This window comes from Aegilops tauschii, chromosome 3, assembly GCF_002575655.3.
Source record: "Aegilops tauschii subsp. strangulata cultivar AL8/78 chromosome 3, Aet v6.0, whole genome shotgun sequence".
Taxonomy (NCBI): Eukaryota; Viridiplantae; Streptophyta; class Magnoliopsida; order Poales; family Poaceae; genus Aegilops; species Aegilops tauschii.
In genome coordinates this window covers 182,425,560-182,444,081 of record NC_053037.3, presented here as the reverse complement: position 1 = coordinate 182,444,081, position 18,522 = coordinate 182,425,560, and the positions used below count along the sequence as shown (strand labels likewise).

At 39.8% G+C, this 18,522-nt stretch overlaps 1 pseudogene; it reads left to right on the top strand.

Moving 5' to 3' along the window:
- LOC141042824 (uncharacterized) overlaps positions 1–18,522 on the top strand; it is a 278,307-nt pseudogene that overhangs the window by 204,628 nt on the left and 55,157 nt on the right.

Sequence of the window (18,522 nt, the reverse complement as noted above, 5' to 3'; positions counted from 1 at the left end):
AATGCTTCTGGAAGACTGTGTCTTGGTCATCCGTTTCTCAAACACCATGTAGTGCAAGAAATCCAAAGGAGGAGATCGAGTCTTGTGGGGAAAAGTGCGCTAACCTCTGCAGAGTGTACAATCTAATCATGGTTAGCCGTGTCCCCGGTTATGGACATCTTGAGTATCTAGTATTTGGATTATCCTATTGCATCTCATCACTCTAATTTAATTTGTTGGGTTGATAATTACTTTTAATTGGGATTGACTTGGAGGTACCTTCTCAATGATGTTTCAACTACCATGATAGTTAAATAAAATATATTCCTTTGTTGTAGGGAAAATTTGGCTTTTCACAAAAACCATATAACCATAGAGCCTCCACCAGCCATATATGCATGTAGTGATAGCTTTTATCTGTTCATTGCTCTACTGTGTTACATTGCCAGCATATTCCATGTGCTGACCCGTTTTCGGGCTGCAACGTATCATGTTGCAGACTTTTCAGACGACGAGTAAAGGTGCGATAGGTCGTTGTCGTGCAGCTCAGCTATGCCGTTGGAGTTGATGGACTCACTTTATCTTCCAAGCCTTCCGCTGTTATCGTTTTAGATGGCCTTAAGCCATATTTATTGTAATAAGTTCTCTTTTGAGACATTCGATGTAATAAGTGTGTGATTGCTACTCTGTTGTAAATCCTTCGAGTATTGTGTGTGTCAGCATTACCGATCCAGGGATGACACTGAAGCATAGAGACTTGTCCGTTTGAGGTCGGCTCGCTACACTTAGTTTACCTTGCGTTTCTATTTCTTCACTCTGATCTTCGTCAAATTCTTCAGAGTTTGACGAATTTCTAAAAATCTCCCATTCACCCCCCTCTGGGAGATAACCTGCGCTTTCAATTGGTATTAGAGCAAGGTACTCCCTTGTTCTGTGTGATTTTGGTTTAACCACTTGGAGTTTTAGTTATGCCGACCTCGGGTATGAAGAAAGTGTCTGCTACGTGCCCCATCTTTGATGGCTATGACTATCCCAAGTGGAAAGTCATGATGAGGAAGCGTCTCCTATCCATGAACAGTGAGCTGTGGACTTTCACTGAGATAGGATTGACGGATCTCTGCAAGATGGCTAATGCTGATGACATTCACAAGTACACTCAGCTGGATATGCAGGCAAAGGCTCTCATCTTCTCCAGTCTATCCAAAGATGAATTTAGGCGAATCATGCATCTGGCAAATGCGAAGCTCATTTGGGATAGGATCTCTGATATCTATGAAGGACACCGCATGTGTCAGGATCCCTAGTTCCTTGGATTCAAGGAATCCCTGAAGTCCATGACATTTGATCTAGACTCATCGTCCTCAGCAACATGCCTCATTGCCAAAGGCGTCAAGGTACTCAAACAGCCCTCATCTTCTTCAAGTGAAGGTGAATATGATGAAAACATGACTCCTAGCTACTCCAAACTTGCTAACATTGTTGCAAAGCAACAAACTGCCATGGAAAGGATACACAAACTGCTAGATAAAGTGACGACCTGTTGAACGATGAAATGGAACGGTCTCAAATTCTGACTGAAGACCTTGAGCGTCTCCAGTCAAAATATGACGAACTTGAAAGCCGTCATGTGGCCCTCTCAGCTGCACATGAGAAGCTGTCCTATGAATTTCTTCAAAGGAAGCAAGAACTCGAAAAGCTGAAAGCGTCTCATGATGATCTTCCCAAAGACAACAATTCATTACTCGCTCAACAGACCAGCGCTGCTCAGGAAGAATTTGTTGCTTCATGCTTAAAATGCCTTAATCATGATAATGCAAATTCTTCAGCTGAATGTTCAAATGCTTCAACTGCTGCTATTTCTTCAAATATCTCTATGGTTTCAATCCCCTCATCTGAGGAGACCACAAGTGTTACTGACGAAAATGCAGGTCTAAAGGAATTGTACGTCACATGCATGTACAAAAGCCTCAAAGGGCACCAAAATCTTTGTGATGTGCTCGAGAAGCAGATTCTGAACAGGAGCCCTAGGAAAGAGGGTATTGCTTTTGAGAGAAAGATGAACGTTGATGGATCGTATTGGAAACATGAGCAGTATCCCAAAACCACATGGGTTGCTGCGAAAGGACCTCCAGTTGATCCATCCACTCTATCCGGCGATAACTGTGATACTACACATTCTTCTAATGAGTCATTTGACTCCAACTATAAGCTATTCAAAAATCAGAATGGTGAAGTATTTGCTAGATCTGTTGGTACTAACTGCAGGAATGGTTCCCCAGTGAAGAAAATCTTGGTGCCCAAATGTGTTCTTCAAAATCTTCAGGTGAATGTCATCATGACACCACCGAAGAAAAGGAACAACCCCAGGGCAAATTCTTCACCTGGACCAAAGTTGTCAAATGGATGCAGGCCAACTCATGCTTGTGCTAACACTTCAATACAGGGAAACAAACAACGATCTGATGAATATGTGCATTATTCTTCAAATCACTATGTGCACAAAACTGCTAAGAATTTTATAACCTTGGTGTACAGGTAACATTTACAGACTGTTGCTTGGTTCTCCTATTGGATTGATAACCTTGATTTCATAACTAAGGGAAATACTTACCGTTGTTGTGCTGCATCATCCTCTCCTCTTAGAGGAAATACCAACGCAGATACAAGCAATCAGGCTGCTATGGCTCCCGGAGGGCAGAACCCCCTCCGAGATTGGATCTCTCTCTCTGTTCTCTTATCTTTCGCGTTCCTATTTTCTGGCCGAAAACAATTTCTTATATTCCCGGAGATTTGTAACTCGGATCGGACTGAAATTTGAACACAATTTTTTTCTCAATATAAGCTTCCTTACGGCCTAAGAAGGACTCCAACCGACTTATGAGGTGCCCACAAGGCAACCCCGCACGGCGTGGGGTGGTGGCGTCCTGATGCCTTGTGAAGGTCGTGGGCCTTTATTTGCGTTGATTCCACCTCCCAAAAATGACATATATTCCAAACTAAATCTCCGTAAAAAATATCGCGTTTGGACTTTGTTTGATATGGATTTTCTATGAAACAAAAAACATGCAAAAAACAGGAAGTGGCACTAGATCAAGATGTTAGTCCCAAAAATAGTATAAAATGTTGCCAAAAGTATATGAAAGTTGTAGAATATTGACCCGAAACAATAAAAAATTATAGATACGACAGAGATTTACCGTCATCCCTAAGCTTAATTCCTGCTCATCCTCGAGTAGGTAAATGATAAAAAAGATAATTTTTGATGTGGAATGCTACCTAACATAATCTTGATCATATAATCTAATCATGGCATGAGTATTAAGATACGATTGATTCAAGGCAATAGTCTATCAATTTGATATAAAGACATCAATACTCAGGAATACTAACAAACAATCATGCCCTTAAAAAGAATGCTATCCCTACAAAATCATATAGCCTGTCATGCTTACTCTTCCTAGCATAAAGTATAAATCATGAGCACCCCGGTGCCAAACCAAGCAATTGCATCATACTTCTAATGCACTTCAGCATTTTCAACTCCCACACAATACATGAGCATGAGCCATGGACATAGCACTAGTTGGAATAGAATGCGGTGGTAGTGATCAATAAGGAGAAGTCAAAAAGGGAGAAAGTCTCACATCAACTAGGCGGATCAACAGGCTATGGAGATGCCCATCAATCGATATCAATGTGAGGAGTAGGGGTTGTCATGCGACGGATGCACTAAGAGCTATAAGTGTATGAAACCTCAACTGAAACTAAGTGGGTGTGCATCCAAATCACTTTCTCATCCAGACCTCGGGCATTTGAGGAAGCCTATCATTGGAATATATAAGCCAAGTTCTATAATGAAAAATTCCAACTAGTATATGAAAGTGACAATATAGGAGACTCTCTATATGAAGACCATGGTGCTACTCTGAAGCACAAGTGTGGTAAAGGATAGTAACATTGCCCCTTCTCTCTTTTTCTCTCATTTTTTGTTTTCTTTTTTGTTGGGCTCTCTTTGGCCTCTTTTTTTTACATATTTTTCATCCGGAGTATCATCTTGACTTGTGGGGGAATCATAGTCTCCATCATCCTTTCCTCACTGGGACAATGCTCTAATAATGATGATCAACACACTTTTATTTACTTACAACTCAATATGACAACTCGATATCTAAAACAATATGACTCTATATGAATGCCTCTAGCAATGTACTAGGATGTGCAATGATCTAGCGTAACATGTATAAAAAATTGATGAATAGTGGCTGAGCCATAAATACTATGTCAGCTATATGATCATGCAAAGCAATATGACAATGAATATGTATGTCATAAGAACAGAACGGTGGAAGTCGCATGGCAATATATCTCGGAATGGCTATGGGAATGCCATAATAGGTAGGTATAGTGGTTGTTTTGAGGAAGATATAAGGAGGCTTATGTGTGATAGAGTGTATCATATCACGGGGTTTGGATGCATCGGTGAAGTTTGCACCAACTCTTGAGGTGAGAAAGGGCAATGCACGGTACCGAAGCGGCTAGCAAATTGCGGGAAGGTGGGAGTGTGTATAATCCATGGACTCACATTAGTCACAACGAACTCACATACTTATTGTGAAAGCCTATTAGCCCTCGAAACAAAGTACTACTCGCATGCCCCTGTGGAGGAGGCTAGTAAGAATTAACCATCACGCGTCCTCGATTATAACAACACAAAGGATTTCAATCAAGGATAAATTATGCTCCAACTTCATCGCAAAACTAGAGCTATACGTGCATGCTTCGGGAATCACAAACCTTAACATCGATATTTTTACTAAAGCACAATCGTCCACTAGTACACCCACACATTACTATCTTAATATCGCAAAACTATTGCAAGGAATCAAACATTTCATATTTAGTGATCTACAAGTTTTATGTAGGATTTTATGACTAACCATATGAATGAGCAATTCCCGTTGACTCTCTAAATAGATATAAGTGAAACATGAGAGTTTAATTCTTTCTATAAAAGACTACGCTCTAATAAATATAAGTGATGCAAAAGAGCATTCTACAAATAACGGTTTTCTAAATGTAGAGAAACAGGCATCCAAATTTCAAATGATATAAGTGAAGCACGTCAAGCATACTACAAAGCCATACTCAAAAGATATAAGTGAAGTGCAAAGAGCATTATATAAAATCAACCAAGGACTATCTCATACCAGCATTGTGCAATACTAAAATAAAAATAAAAAGCACAACGATAATTGGCGAAGCGAAGAAGAGAGATAGGATGCCTTACGGGGCATCGCCAAGCTTAGACGCTTGAGTCTCCTTGAATATTTACCTGGGGTGCCTTGTGCATGCCCAAGCTTGAACTCTTGCCTTTCCTATTCTACTCATATCGATACCTCCTCAATCTTCGAACACTTCATCCACACAAAACTTAACCGAACTTTTTTATTAGAGGGGTTAGTACATATAACATCAAATCCCATCGTGTCCTGTTGTAACATTATTCTATAATTATAATCAAACACTACCCACTGTATGCTATCACAATTCTATGGCTCCTAAGTCAACGGGGCTCAACAAGATTTCAAACATAAGCAAATAAAGAAAATATAACAACAATCTATGAAAACAGGACAATTTGTAAAGATGCAGATGGTATGCATACTTCTGTAACTCAAAAATTCTGAAAAATCAGGACATACTAAAACATTTTCATATAAGTACCGTGTAAAAATTTCAAAAAAATTGCACGTTCCAGTAAATTATCATAATCCAAGCACTACAGCAAAATTTTATGTTTTTGCCATGCACATACCAAACAAGCAATTTAAACATCCTAAAGGTAAATCTTGGCACATTATTTTTATAATACAATGGATTTGTATAAGGGGATAATTATTTTATTCAAAAGTTTCTGTAATCAAGGTTCACAAAGTTCCCATGGTCATGAACAAAGTTCAAGGATATCCCCCACTTCAACGGTGCCCGTCTTTCTCACTTTCACTTTTCTTTTTGAAGAGTTTTAGGTTCCCATATTTTTTTTTCTTTTAAACTTTTTAAAAGCACACAATAGAGTAAAAACTCCTGGGTTGTCTCCTAGGTAGCGCTTTCTTTAAAGCCACTAAGCTAGGCATAAAGTGCTCAAGTAATTGATCCACCTGGATCCCAAGGTATATCAAAGTCAATTTTAATTAACAATGATTTGTAATTTAGTAGTCAGCATAAAGCAACATATATCACATAACAATAGAGTTTAACTCTCTTCCTATGCATCAGCATGTCATAAAAGAACAATTCATGCACACATAATAAAGCCCGGTACATAGTATAAATAGTTTCTTGCAATTTTATCGTATTGGAAACATAGAGAGGTGGAGATGTAGTTCATGTCTTATAATAATTGCAATTAGGAGCAGCAAGCACATGCATATTATATTCATCAAAATCATCACGTGTAATGGTAAAACGCAACCCATCAATATAATCCTTAATAAGCGCAAACTTCTCTGATATAGTGTAGTTGGGAGAATTCAAAAAGATAACAGCACTATCATGTGTGGGTGCAATAGCAACAATTTCATTCTTAACATAAGGAACTATAGCAAGTTCATCTCCATAAGCATAATTCAATTTGGCATCTTGGCCACAAGCATAGCAAGCATCAAGTTCATCAAAAAGGGATGTTTCAAATGAATCAACGGGATCATAGCATTCATCCTTAAGTAAGCATGAAGGGAAATTAAGCAATGTACGAGTTGAAGAGTTACTCTCATTAGAAGGTGGTCACGGATGATCAATCCGCTCTTCCCCCTTTTGTTCTTAGCTCTCCTCGTCATCTTTTTCATCTAATGAGCTCATAGTTTCAGCAATTTCTTCTTCCATAGATTCCTGCAAAATGTTAGTCTCTTCTTGGAGAAAGGAGGCTTCCTCAATATATTCTTTCACATAAGCATTAGAAGCATAGTTTTCATAGCAATATTTAAGTATGGCAAAAATTTCAGATTTGTAAAGAGTAGCATCATACTTTTCAATCAAAGAAGCAATTTCATATGCACCCTTAAAAGAAACACATTCTACAATTTACAATATCATGGTAACTATAAACACCTTTGGCATAAGAAGATAAGATTTCATTATCCTTAAAATTACATTGGAAGGGAGGGTGTTTTTAGGATCTTGAGAACAACAAGTAAAATAATGTATTTCAGATAAATTCCAAGCATAGCAATGCAAACAATTAATTTGATCCCATAAGAGTTTTCCTTTTTGAGATAAGCGGTAACGCAAAAATAAGCATGCTCATCTCATGATTTCCCTCAACTAGGCTAGTTGGATTTTTAGCACGAGCACAAATGGATCGAAGATGATCCAAGTAGAAAGCTTCAGCAGTATGGTAGATTTTGGGTGGTTCCTCAACCACTGGGTTAGAAAGTACAACTAATTTGTTTGGTATTTTGCATTTCCTACCCGTAATTAAAGATAGAAAACAAGAACAGAAAGTAAAATGTACTTAGTGATAAAGCCAACAAGCGCACACGAGAATATTCACCCCACGCTATTGCTCCGCAGAAATGGCACCAGAAAAATATCTTGATAACCCACAAATGTAGGGGATCAATTGTAGCTTTTTTTTATAAATAAGAGTGTCGAACCCAACAAGGTGCTAAAGGTACAATTTATATTCTCTTCAAGTTCTATCGACCACCGATACAACTCTATGCACACCGATGTTCGCTTTACCTAAAAGAAGTATGAAACTAATTTGCGGGAATAAAACTAGAAGTACTTTGCGAGAATAAAACTAGGAGTAATTTGCAAGATAATAAAAGTTAGTTGTTTAGTACAAAGCTTTTTGTAACACAAGGGAAGGATTTGTCCCTAGGCAATGGATAACTAGATCGGTAATCATTATTGCAATTATATATGGGGGGGACATGAGCTAACATACTTTCCGTACTTGGATCATATGAACTTATGATTGGACCTCTATGAAGCATCCGCAACTACTAGAAATCATTAAGGTAAACCCAACCATAACATTAAGTAACAAGTCCCCTTTACTCCCATACCCAACAACCTCCTTACTAGGGTTTAAGCTTCTGTCTGATGGAAATATGCCCTAGAGGCAGTAATAAAATGGTTATTATTATATTTACTTAATCATGATAAAGGTTTATTATTCATGCTAGAATTGTATTGACCGGAAATTTAAATACATGTGTGGATACAGAAACAAATACTGTGTCCCTAGTGAGCCTCTACTAGACTAGCTCGTTGATCAACACATGGTTAAGGTTTCCTAACTATAGACATCAGTTCTCATTTGATAATGGGATCACATCATTAGGAGAATGATGTGATGGACAAGACCCAACCGTTAGCATAGCATATGATCGTTCAGTTTATTGCTAGTGCTTTCTTAATGTCAAATACATGTTCCTTCGACCATGAGATCATGCAACTCCCGGATACCGGAGGAATACCTTGTGTGCTATCAAACGTCACAACGTAACTGGGTGATCATAAAGATGCTCTACAGGTATCTCCGAAGGTGTCTGTTGAGTTGGTGTGAATCAAGATTGGGATTTGTCACTCCATGTATCGGAGAGGTATCTTTGGGCCCTCTTGGTAATACACATCACAAGAAGCTTGCAAGCAAAGTGACTAAGGAGTTAGTTGAAAGATGATGTATTACGGAATAAGTAAAGAGACTTGCCGGTAACGAGATTGAACTAGGTATAGAGATACCGACGATCGAATCTCGCGCAAGTAACATACCGACAGACAAATGGAATTACGTATGTTGTCATAAAGGTTCAACCGATAAAAGGTCTTCATGGAATATGTAGGAATCAATATGGGCATCCAGGTCCCGCTATTGGTTATTGACTGGAGAGGTGTCTCGGTCATGACTACATAATTCCCGAACCCGTAGGGTCGCACGCTTAACGTTCGTTGACACTAGAGTATTATTGGGATATTTGATGAGTGGTAAACAAATGTTGTTCGGAGTCCCAGATGAGATCCCGGACATCATGAGGAGTCTCGAAATGGTCGAGAGGTAAATATTTAGATATGGGAAGTCATATTTTGGGTTCTAGAAAAAGGTGCAGTTTTTTCGGTATTGTGCTGGGAAGCTTGCAGAAGGTTCCGGAGGATTCCGGAGGGGTCCGAAAGTCCACAAGTGGGTCCACCACGACCCAAGGGCTAGCATGGGCTATAGGGAGGTGCCCTGACCTTATTGGGCTAGGCGCACCAAGTCCTCAAAAGCCCATGTGGCTAGGGAAGGCAAAAAAGGAAGGGGTCCTAGTAGGAATAGGATTGGACTTGGAGTCCAACTCCTCTCCCCCTTAGCTGCACCCTAGGGCTTGGACGGGCTGTTTCCCACGCCCCTCCACCTATATATAGAGGGGAGGGGCGTCCCAAGAGGATACACCAAGCCCTTGGCGCCCCTCTCTCTCTCCCGTTACTCCGTAGTTCCACTGCCTCGTCCCGACGACGCTTAGCGAAGCGTTGTCGGTGCTCCACCACCACCATCACCACCATGCCGTCATGTTGGTTGTGATCCTATCTACTTCTCCTCTCCTTCTTGCTGGATCAAGAAGGAGGATACGTCATCGAGCCGCACGTGTGCTAAACTTGGAGGTGCCATCCGTTTGGCACTAGATTGGTGGATCGTGATCGAATCGCGAAGAGTACGACTACATCAACCGCGTGATAAACGCTTCCGCTTAGCTATGTACAAGGGTATGTAGATGTTGTCCCCCTCTCGTATCTATGCATCTCCATGGATAGATCTTGCATGTGCGTAGAATTTTTTTTGTTTTCCATGCAACGTTCCCCAACAGTGGCATCATGAGCTAGGTCTATGCGTAGATGATATGCACGAGTAGAACACAAAGAAGTTGTGGGCGATGATAGTCATACTGCTTACCACCAATGTCTTATTTTGATTCGGTGGTATTGTGGGATGAAACGGTCTAGACCAACCTTACATGTCCATGCACATGAGATCAGTTCCACAGACTGACATGCAACTTGTTTTGCATAAATGTGTCTGGCGGGTGTCTGTTTCTCCTACTTCAGTCTAATCGAATTTGACTATGGCCGGTCCTTGAAGAAGGTTAAAATAGCAAACTTGATAATCACCGTTGTGGTTTTGCGTAGCTAAGAATGGTTCATGCTAGTTGTCTGTAGCAGCCACGTAAAACTTGCAACAACAAAGTAGAGGACGTCTAACTTGTTTTTGCAGGGTATGTTGTGATGTGATATCGTCAAGACTTGATGTGATATACGTGGTTGTATGAGATGATCATGTTTTATAATATCGACAACCGGCAGGAGCCTTAGGGTTATCCCTTAATTATTGTATGAAATGCAAGCACCATGTAATTGCTTTACTTTATCGCTATGCATTAGCAATACTTGTAGAAGCAATAGTTGGTGAGACGACCCCGACGAAATGATGGAGATCAAGGTGTTGAGCTGGTGACGATGGAGATCATGCCGATTCTTTGAAGACGGAGATCAAAAGCACAAGATGATGATGGCTGATAACCCACAAGTATAGGGGATCGCAAGAGTTTTCGAGGGTAGAGTATTCAACCCAAATTTAGTGATTCAACACAAGGGGAGCCAAAGAATATTCTCAAGTATTAGCAACTGAGTTGTCAATTCAACCACACCTGAAAGACTTAATATCTGCAGCAAAGTATTTAGTAGCAAAGTAGTATGGAAGTAACAGTAACAGTAGCAGTTTTGTAGCAATCATAACAGTGGCAATGGAAAAGTAACGGAGCAAAGATCAATACGAAACGAGCTAGTAGGCAATGGATCAGTGATGGATAATTATGTCGGATGGCATTCATCATGCAACAGTTATAACATAGGGTGACACAGAACTAGCTCCAATTAATCTATATAATGTAGGCATGTATTCCGAATATAGTCATACGTGCTTATGGAAAAGAACTTGCATGACATCTTTTGTCCAACCCTCCCGTGGCAACGGGGTCCTATTGGAAACTAAGGCATATTAAGGCCTCCTTTTAATAGAGTACCGGACCAAAGCATTAGCACTTAGTGAATACATGAACCCTCAAACTACGGTCATCACCGGGAAGTGTCACGACTATTGTGACTCCGGGGTTGCCGGATCATAACACATAGTAGGTGACTATTGACTTGCAAGATAGGATCAAGAACACAAATATATTCATGAAAACATAATAGGTTCAGATCTTAAATCATGGCACTCGGGCCCCAGTGACAAGCATTAAGCATAACAAAGTCATATCAACATCAATCTTAGAACATAGTGGATACTAGGGATCAAACCCTAACAAAAATAACTCGATTACATGGTAAATCTCATCCAACCCATCACCGTCCAGCAAGCCTACGATGGGATTACTCACGCACGGCAATGATCATCCTGAAATTGGTGATGGAAGATGGTTGATGATGACGATGGTGACGAATTCTCCTCTCCGGAGCCCCGAACGGGCTCCAGATCTGCCCTCCCGAGGAAGAACAAGGCTTGGCGGCGGCTCCGTATCATAAAACATGATGAATCCTGCTCTTTGATTTTGTCCTCCCCGAATGTGAATATATGGAGTTGTAGTTGAGGTCGGTGAAGGTCCAGGGGGCCCACAAGGACGGAGGGCGCACCCCAGGGGGTGGGCGCGCCTCACATCCTTGTGGCCAGAGAGTGGGTCCCCTTCGGTTGATTCTTTCGCCAATATTTTTTATATTTTCCAAAAATATTCTCCGCAAAGTTTCAGGTCATTCCGAGAACTTTTATTTCTACACAAAAATAACACCATGGCAATTTTGCTGAAAACAACATCAGTCCGTGTTAGTTTCATTCAAATCATGCAAGTTAGAGTCCAAAACAAGGGCAAAAGAGTTTGGAAAAGTAGATACGATGGAGACGTATCAACTCCCCCAAGCTTAACCCATTGCTTGTCCTCAAGCAATTCATTTGACAAACTGAATGTGATAAAGAAAAACTTTTACAAACTCTGTTTGATCTTGTTGTTGCAAATATGTAAAGCTAGCATTCAAGTTTTCAGCAAAGATTATGAACTAACCATATTCATAATAACATTTAGGTCTCACATTTACTTATATCAATGGCATAATGAACTAGTGAGAAATAATAATAAATCTCGGATGACAACACTTCCTCAAAACAATCATGATATGATATAACAAGGTGGTATCTCGCTAGCTCTTTGTGAGACCGAAAAACATAAATGCAGAGCACCCCTAAAGATCAAGGGCTGACTAGACATTTTAATTCATGGTAAAAGAGATCCAGTCACAAACATACTCAATATAAATTAATAACAATGCATACAAATGGCAGTCTCTAACTGGTGCCTTTTATAAGAAGATGGTGACTCAATAATAGAAGTAAATAGATAGGCCCTTCGCAGAGGGAAGCAGGGATTTGCAGAGGTGCCAGAGCTCGAGTTTTGAAAACAGAGATCAATAATAGTTTGAGTGGTATGCTTTCATTGTCAACATAACAACCAAGAGATCTCGGTATCTTCCATGCTACATACATTATAGACGGTTCCCAAACAACATGGTAATGTTTATACTCCCCCACCACCAACAAGCATACTCCACGGCTGGTCCAAAACAACGGGTACCGTCCAACTAACAACAGTCCCGGGGGAGTTTTGTTTGCAATTATTTTGATTTGATTTGAGCATGGGACTGGGCATCCCGGTTACTAGCCATTTTCTCGTGAATGATGAGCGGAGTCCACTCATCGTGAGAATAACCCACCTAGCATGGAAGATATTGACAGATCTAGTTGGTACATGAGCGATTCAAGCATACAAAACAGATTATCATTTGAAGGTTTAGAGTTTGGCACTTGCAAATTTACTTGGAACGGCAGACAAATACCGCATATAGGAAGGTATGGTGGACTCGTATGGAACAACTTTGGGGTTTATGGAAGTGGATGCACAAGCAATATTCCCGCTTAGTACAAGTGAAGGCTAGAAAGAGACTGGGAAGCGACCAACCAGAGAGCGACAGTAGTCATAAACATGCATTGAGATTAACCAACATTGAATGCAAGCATGAGTAGGATATAAATCACCATGAACATAAATATCATGGAGGCTATGTCGATTTTGTTTCACCTACATGCGTGAACATGTGCCAAGTCAAGCCACTCGAATCATTCAAAGGAGGATACCATCCTATCATACTACATCACAACTATTTTAATTTTCATGTTGGCACGCAAGGTAAACCACTATAAACTCCTAGCTAATTAAGCATGGCATGAGTAACTATAATCTCTAATTGTCATTGCAAACATGTTTCATTCATAATAGGCTGAATCAGGAACGATGAACTAATCATATTTACAAAAACAAGATAGGTCGAGTTCATACCAGCTTTTCCTCATCTCAATCATTTCATCATATATCGTCATTATTACCTTTCACTCGCACGACCGAATGGTGTGGATAATAATAATAGTGCACGTGCATTGGACTAAGCTGGAATCTGCAAACATTTATTCAAAGGAGAAGGCAAGGTAATATGGGCTCTTTGTTAAATCAACAATAATGCATATGAGAGCCACTCAACATTTTCATCGTGGTATTCTCCTCTCGACCCCCAAAGAAAAGAAAAGAATTTCAAAGAAACACACTGCAATATTTTTTGGAGTTTTTGTTTTTCTGAAGAAAGTAAAATAAGAACGAGAAAAACTATTTACACGGGAAAGCTCCCAACAAGCAGAAGAAGAACGAGAAATCTTTTTGGGTTTTCTTTTAATACTACAACTAAGCATGCATAGAAAGTAAACTACAACTAATTTTTTTTGGTTTTTCTTAAGGTTTTTCAAACACACAAGAAGAAAGCGGGAAAAAGAAATAAACTAATATGGATAATACAATGAAAAAGTATGAACACCGACAACTGAAATGAATGTGTGAACTTGAGTGTAATGTCGGTGGGAAATACGTACTCCCCCAAGCTTAGGCTTTTGGCCTAAGTTGGTCTACGCCCATGGCTCAAAGTAGCCCTCTCCGGTGTACTAGGGAGGACCCTGGGGGTTCCACTGGTTGGTGAGCTCCTGTGGATCCCACTGATAAATAGACTCCTGATATGGATCAGGTGATGGCTCTGGCTCAGAATGTGGGGATCGTGTCCCCTCCCAGTATGCATGAATGTCCGCGGGCAAAACAAAGTACCTGCGTGAATGAATATCGAACAAAGTAGGTGCAGGCAAGGTAATAATCTGAAAAGTATCCTCAATAAATATCAAATTATAAATGAGCCTCTTTTCCTCATCATAGTGAATAAACTTATGTGCTACCATGCTGTCATAATCTAAGTAAATAGTGGGTAGCAGTTTCTCCTCTTTCTCATAATGCCTAATGGGTATCTCGAAGCGTCTAGCAAGGCGGGAGGCGAAGATACCTCCAAAAATAGGACCCTTTGTGCGGTTGAGACTCAACCATTTAGCAACCATAGCGCTTAAAATGAAAGTTTTATCACGAAGTAAAGCATGGCACAAGATGGCAAGGTCAGGAGCACTAAGGCCTCCACTCTCCCCGCAACCAATTAAACATCTCCCAGCAAATAATGAGTAGTAGCGTAAAACAGGAAAATGTAAACTAGCCACTCTCGCTTCAGACACCCTTCTCCTTTCCCCTACGGCGACTTCATCAATAAAATCCTCCACATCACTAGGACGTGGCTCCTCGACGCTACCCTCATAAGGTAATTTAGAAACCTCACAAAAGTCATAAAGCGTCATTTCCTTGTACTCATAATATAAGTAAAAGTCTACCATGGGTGGTGATCTCCTAGCATGAAAACGAAAATTTTGCATGAAAGTATTAGTGAGTAGGAGATACTAATCACACTGGTCGAAGAGGAAGTCGGTGATGCCTGCATTCTCAGCCAAATAGTAGAAATCATCATAAATTCCGGCCGCCTGTAAGAATGCATCGCATGGCCATTCACACGGCCGAATCTCCGCGGCGTGAGGAACATTATATTGGGCTTCTCTTTCTCCTCATTTTCTTTTTCCTTTGAGCCCCGGCTTGAGGAACCTCTCAACAATCTCCTCAACATTTTCTTCCTCTGAAAATTTCTGAAATTTTTAGTGACTAGAAATAAAAGTGAATCAAACTCAACAAAATTGATAGCAACTACTCCCACAAGTGCCTAGAGGCTATATCATGCATCAAAACTATTTTGGACCATATAAATTTGACATGCAAGCTCAAGAACAAGGTCACCATAGCAGCAAAAATTTGCAATAAATAAAGCACTAGAACAAAAACTAACTGGACCATTGGAGGAGTCACATACCGAAGAACAATCCCCCAAAGAAGTTTTGTGAATGGAGCTTTGAGCAAGGAGATCGAAAATGGCAGCAAAATGAGCAAGAACATGAGTTTGAGCTATGGAGTGATTTTTTCTGGAGGAAGACAAAGTGGATGGGTGCTGGAAAAAGTGGAGGGGACCCACATGGGGCCCACAAGGACAGGGGGCGCGCCTAGGGGGTAGGGCGCGCCCTCCACCCTTGTGGCTAGCTGGTGAGGCCCCCTGGTGTGTGTTCAGTGCCAGAAATTCTTAAATATTTTATAAAAAACATACTAAATTTTTAGGGCATTTGGAGAACTTTTATTTTTGGGAAATTTTTTATTGCACGGATAATTCAGAAAATAGACAGAAAATACTATTTTTGCTATATTTAATCTAAATGATAGAAAGTAAAAGATGGGTACGGAGAGTTGTGCCTTCTAGATTCATCCATCTCATGCTCATCAAAAAGGAATCCGTTAACAAGGTTGATCAAGTCTTATTAACAAACTTCTTCCGAAAGACATGAAACCAGAGAACTTCCGAATAACACTAGGTTACCTCTACGGGGATATGCATGTCCCCAATAATAAGAATATCACATTCCTTTTCGACAGTAGGTAGAGGGAATTCAAGACCTCCAATAGTAATAGTTGAAATTTTCCAATAGAATTGATACTATGAACTTCAGGTTGTTTCTTCGGAAAGTGTACTGTATGCTCATTACATTAACATGGAAAGTGACATTGCCTTTGTTGTAATCAATAACAGCCCCTGTAGTATTCAAAAAGGATCTATCAAGAATGATCGACATACTGTCGTCCTCGGGAATATCAAGAATAACAAAGTCCGTTAAGATAGTAATGTTTGCAACCACAACAGGCACATCCTCACAAATACCGATGGGTATATCAGTCGATTTATCAGCCATTTGCAAAGAGATTTCAGTAGGTGTCAACTTATTCAATTCAAGTCTACGATATAAAGAGAAAGGCATAACACTAACACCGGCTCCAAGATCACATAAAACAGTTTTAACATAGTTTCTTTTAATGGAGCATGGTATAGTTGGTACTCCTGGATCTCCAAGTTTCTTTGGTATTCCACCCTTCAAAGTATAATTAGCAAGCATGGTGGAAATCTCAGCTTCTGGTATCTTTCTTTTATTTGTAACAATATCTTTCATATACTTAGCATAAGGAGGCATTTTAAGCATATCAATCAAATGCATACGCAAAAAGATAGGTCTAATCATTTCAGCAAAGCGCTCAAAATCCTCATCATCCTTTTTCTTGGATGGCTTAGGAGGAAAGGGCATGGGTTTGTGAACCCATGGTTCTCTCTCTTTACCATGTTTCCTAGCAACAAAGTCTCTCTTATCATAATGTTGATTCTTTGATTGTGGGTTATCAAGATCAACAACAGGTTCTATCTCTACATCATTATCATTACTAGGTTGAGCATCAACATGAACATCATTATTAGCATTATCATTAGGTTCATGTTCATCACCAGATTGTGTCTCAGCATTAGAAATAGAAATATCATTGGGATTCTCAGGTGTGTCTATAGTAGGTTCACTAGCATGCAAAGTCCTATCAGTTTTCTTCTTCTTTTTATTAGAAGTACTAGGTGCATGAGTATTAGTTCTCTGAGAATCTTGCTCAACTCTCTTAGGATGGCCCCCAGGATACAAAGGTTCCTCGGTCATTTTACCACCTCTAGTCATAACCCTAATAATGTTATCATTGTTCTTACTATTCAACTCATTAAGCAAATCATCCTGCGCCTTAAGTACTTGTTCTACTTGAGTTGTGACCATGGAAGCATGTTTACTAATAAGCTTAAGATCATTAAGAGTTCTACTCATATAATCACCCAAGTGGTCAAGCATGTAAGCATTACGTTTCAATTGTCTATTAACATAAGCATTGAAGTTTTCTTGTTTAACAATAAAATTATCAAACTCATCCAAGCATTGACTAGAAGACTTATTATGAGGAATATCACCTTCATCAAATCTATGGAGAGAGTTAACCTCTACTACCTGTGTCGGGTTATCAAGACCGTGTATTTCTTCAATAGGAGGTAGATTCTTAACATCTTCAGCTTTAATACCTTTTTCTTTCATAGATTTCTTTGCCTCTTGCATATATTCAAGACTGAGAAATAGGATACCCCTTTTCTTCGGAGTTGGCTTAGGAGTTGGTCCAGGGAGTGTCCAATCATTGTCATTACTCAATATACTATTCAATAGCAATTTAGCTTGCTCAACAGTTCTTTCCCTGAAAACACAACCAGCACAACTATCCAGGTGGTCTCTGGAAGCATCGGTTAGTCCATTATAAAAGATATCAAGTATTTCATTCTTCTTGAGAGGATGATCAGGCAAAGCATTAAGTAACTGGAGAAGCCTCCCCCATGCTTGTGGGAGACTCTCTTCTTCAATTTGCACAAAAATAAATATTTCCCGTAGGGCAGCTTGTTTCTTATGAGCGGGGAAATATTTTTGAGAGAAGTAATAAATCATATCCTGGGGACTAGCACACAAGCAGGAGCAAGGGAATTAAACCATAACTTAGAATCACCCTTTAGTGAGAAAGGAAACAACTTAAGAATATAGTAATAACAAATTTTTTCCTCATGAGCAAATAGGGTGGCTATATCATTCACTTTAGTAAGATGTGCCACAACAGTTTCAGATTCATAGCCGTAGAAAGGATCAGATTCAACCAAAGTAATTAACTCAAGATCGACAGAGAATTCATAATCCTTATCCGTAGCAAAGATAGGTGAAGTAGCAAAAGCGGGATCATATTTCATTCTAGCATTCAAGGGTTTTTCTTTCAGCTTAGCTAACAGTTTCTTGAGATCCTCTCTATCATTGCAAGCAAAGAAGTCTCTAGCAGTTTCTTCATCATCCATAACATAACCCTCAGGTACAACAGGCAATTCATATCTAGGGGGAGAGTCATAATCTTCAGTTTCAATAATATCATCAGTTTCAGCAATTTCATTCTCTCTAACCCTAGCAAGTTGTTCATCAAGAAATTCACCAAGTGGCACAGTATCCTCATGGACAGAAGTAGTATCATCATAAGCATCATGCATAGCAGAAGTGGCATCATCAATAACATGTGACATATCAGAATCAATAGCAGGTGTAGGTGTCGCAAGTTTACTCAAAACAGA